Source organism: Hipposideros armiger, unplaced genomic scaffold (genome assembly GCF_001890085.2).
Source record: "Hipposideros armiger isolate ML-2016 unplaced genomic scaffold, ASM189008v1 scaffold_314, whole genome shotgun sequence".
NCBI classification, from domain to species: Eukaryota; Metazoa; Chordata; class Mammalia; order Chiroptera; family Hipposideridae; genus Hipposideros; species Hipposideros armiger.
The window spans coordinates 1653215-1657312 of record NW_017731664.1 but is presented as its reverse complement, the minus strand read 5'-3'; positions in this window follow the sequence as shown (position 1 = coordinate 1657312).

Below are 4098 nucleotides of genomic sequence, written 5' to 3'. Positions count from 1 at the left end.
CTCACTGCGGCTGCTGGCCACTCACGCTGGCTGCTGGCCACACACGGTAGCCCATGGCAATCCACTGCCACAGGGACTGCAGCCCACGCCGTCGCAGGCGACTCATGGCAGCCCAGCTCCAGGTTGAGCTGTTGTTCAGCATCTCAGCTGCAGAGGGCAGTGTCACTGGCCCTCATATGTGGGATCCAAACCGGGGCCCTCTGGCATCCCAAGCGAGTTCTTAACCATCACGCCACTCAGCCGGCCCGAAGGAGATAGTCTTGAGTAAACAGATAATCTCTCTTTGAATTCTGGAGGATGTTGATTTTCTCCAATCAAGAAGATTTGGCTTAAATTGTTGTAATCTCTCTTCCCTTACCCCCTGCATGCATGTCCTAAAATAAATCTGAAACTACTTTTCCCAATTTAGAGAATTATGTCAAGGAAGTCTGCATTATGTACTACTATTTACTATGCCCAGTAATGAGCCAGTGGCATACAGAATTGCAGAGTGTCAAAGATGAAAGGGTCCTTATAAACCACTTGTCTAATGTGTCACAAACTTCTCCAGGGATGTGTATCACTTCGGATACTTGTTACAAATACAAGTTCTGGGACTCCATCCCAGTCCCACTTCATTAAAATCTCCAGTACAGTGGCCAGGGAAATTTTATGTTTAGCAAGAGCCTCAGTGATTCTTTAATCTGGGAAGTGCACAGCGCTCTTTTAACTTTATTGTAGATAGAATCATCTGAGGATCTTGTTCAAATGCAGATACTGGTTTATGAGGTTTGAGGTGGGCTCCAGGTTCTGCATTTCTAACAAGTTACCCACTGATCTGCTCCGTGCTCCTGGTCCACAGACCATACCTTAAGTAGCAAAGCATGAAATTCAAACCCCTCATTGTTCAAAAGAGGAGGAAACAGGACCGGGGAAGTAAAGGAAGTTGCTCACATTCACACACTTGAGTAGAGGCTAGCACTGGAGACTTCTGACTACTGAGCCAGTGTTCCTTCCACATGACCAGGCTGCCTATCACCAGCAGGCACTGAAAGCAGCCCAGCAGCAATGGAGCTGTTTCCAATCAAATGCTAATTGGAAAAAGGATGCTTCTCAGTAATAAATGGGCACACTGGCAGGGAGAAGACAAAGGGTGGAGGAAGGGCTGGAATTTATGTCTCATTTTAATTGAAGAAATGAGCCAAGGTCCCCTTACAAGTAGCCATGGGTAGAGGGTTAAGGTCACACTATGTCATCCTACCTTCTCCAGGAAAACAAACAAACAAACAAACAAAAAGAAAACAAACAAAAAAAACTAAATTAAAACAAACAAACAAACAAACAAAATAATCACCCAAAGCCTTGAGAAAGTGTTATAATGGAGGTGCTACAAGGAGTCTGGAGAGCCCAAATGAGGGGCAGTCTGGCTGTTAGGGTGATGAAGGCTGCTAGATATTGGAGTTAGTATAATAAAGCATTAATGATGATGAATGAGCTAAGAATTACTCTGCCTTAAATAAATCTTTATTTTAATGGTCCCTTTCAGGCATAGGTTTCACTGAAGGGATGAAACTTGAGCTGAGGCTTATACAACAAGTTGGAGTTTGTTAGGTGAAGTGGGGGGTGGGAGGCTGAGGTACTCCAGCCACAAAGACCAGTATGAACAAAGGCAAAGAGATATGATCCATGTCAATGTGTCTGGGGATCAGAAAGTCCTTCAGTGAGGTGGCAGGGCCTGGGGTGTGAAATGCAGGGGAGTGAGTGGATGAAGACCACATTGTCAAACAGGCAACATGCTACATGCCCAGCACTGTACTAGGCTCTGGGGGTAAATAAACATGGCCTCTGCCCTGAGGTCCAAGTCTAGCTAAGGTAGACAGTAATTATAACATAGTATATTGAGTGCTATGACATGAGGAAGCATAAAATGGCAGGAGAATCACACAGGGACCCTAATTTAGTGCAGAGGGGGAGTGGTTAGGAGAGCCTTCCCAAAGGAAGTGACATCTTAGCTCAGACTTGAAGATGGATAAAATTTAGCCAGAGGGAGGAAGAATGTTCCAAGTCAGGGGGAAAGAATATGTGAAGGCTCTGAGAAAAAGCACTGTTTTGTTGGAGCAACTGAAAAAAGTCCAATATGCCTGAAGTGTGGAGTGTGATGGAAAAGAGGTGGTGAAAGATGACATCAGAGAGGTAGACAGGTGCCAGATCACAGGAGGCCTGTAAGCCACATTAAAGAGTTCAGATTCCCCCCTTGAAGAGCACCCAGTGGGTGATTAAAGAGTTTTAAGCAGCAGAGTGTGAGGATCAGATAAAAGTTGTAGATAGCTCACTCCTGCTGCTGCTGTGTAGAGACTGGACTGGGTTTGGGGGGGGGCACAAGAGCAGGAAACAAAGAAAGCATTGGGGTGGAGCAGTGATGTCCTGATCTAGGCAAGGTTAGAACTGGTAACAGCTTGGACAAGGGCAGTGGCAGTGTGGACGAGAAGGAGGTGAAAATTAAAGTGGCTTTCAGAAGGTGGAATCTACAGGGCTTGGTGAAATATTAAATCTATGAGATGGCAAGGGAGAAAAGGTTTCAATTCTGGCTGGAGGGAAGTAAGTCAGAGGATAGGAAGAACTCCAGGCCAGGAAGAACTGAAGTCCACTGAAAGGTGTTACACAAGACATGTTTGGGGGCCTCCTGCTGGGCAGTGGCAGGCTTTCACAGAATCTGGGCTGCAGACACAGGGTTACCAGAGGTAAAAAGTGGATGAGGGACTTCTCTTATTCCCTCCCTCAGTGCTGTGCAGCCTCTGAGTGAAATGAGCCCTGGCTCTCCATGGTGATTCCTTCTGGCTGAAGAGTTTGGGCCTAGCACAAGGAATTACCAATTGCCTAGCTCTCCCACACATGACCTCAACACTGCACATGCTTTGTTTTGAATAAGACTCTTCAAACCCCAGCAGGTTGGGTGGTATTTTCTTCCTATTCACAGGTAGGAAACTGGGACTCAGATAGGTGAAGTGACCTGTCAACAGTCACACAGCCAGGCAGTAATGGTCTGATGGTCTTTACATTAGACCAGCTTGCTTTTCAGAGAAATTTTGATGTATCACATGGCCGCTATACTCAGTCCTGCCACTATAGCTGCCACAAAAGCAGAGTTTAAGCTCATCTCTGCCTGGTATGGCAGAGAGGTTGCAAGTGAATTTGAGGTTGCAGAGTTACAACATCCAAGACTGAAAATGCTGTGGGATGAAAAGGCAGCTCTCACAGGAATGGAGAAAATAGCAATAAAGTTGTGGGGTATTAAAGGTGAATGGTACTTAGAATGCAGCATGTTCTCTCTAGGACGCAACCTGGAGCTAATAGGGTAAAGACAAAGCAGTGTACAAAAAACTTGGGAGGAGCCTCATCAGTAGGACTGGAACTCGAGAACACAGAGCTCAAAGGACTTGGAGAAATCACCCGATGTGGTTCCCAACCTATGGGCATCATTCTTGCTGGGTTCTTTTCCCATTTTAGCACATTGTCTTTAAAAATATAGGCTGGAACATCCAAGGACACAATCAACAGAGTGAGAAGGCAATCTACTCATATGGCATGGCAGAAAAAAATTGCAAATCATATATCTGATAACGGGTTAATATCCAGAATATGTAAAGAACTCCTACAACCCAATAACAACAACAACAACAACAACATAACCCAATTTAAAAATGGACAAAGGACTTAAATAGACATTTCTCCAAAGAGGATATACAAATGGCCAACAAGCACATGAAAAGATGCTCAACATCACTAATCATCAAGGAAATGCAAATTAAAAGCACAGTGAAATACCACTTCATACACATTAGCATGGCGAGTATAAAAGAAAACCCAGAAAATAACAAGTGTTGACAAGAATGTGGAAAAATTGGAACCCTTGTGCATTACTGATGGGAATGTAAAATTGTGCAGCTGCTATGGAAAACAGTATGGAAGTTCCTCAAAAAATTAAAAATAGAACTACCATATGACCCAGCACATCACTTATGGGTATATATCCAAAAAATTGAAAGCGGGGTCTCAATGAGATATTTGCACACCTATGTTCATAGCAACATTATTCACAATAGCCAAAAAGTGGAAGCA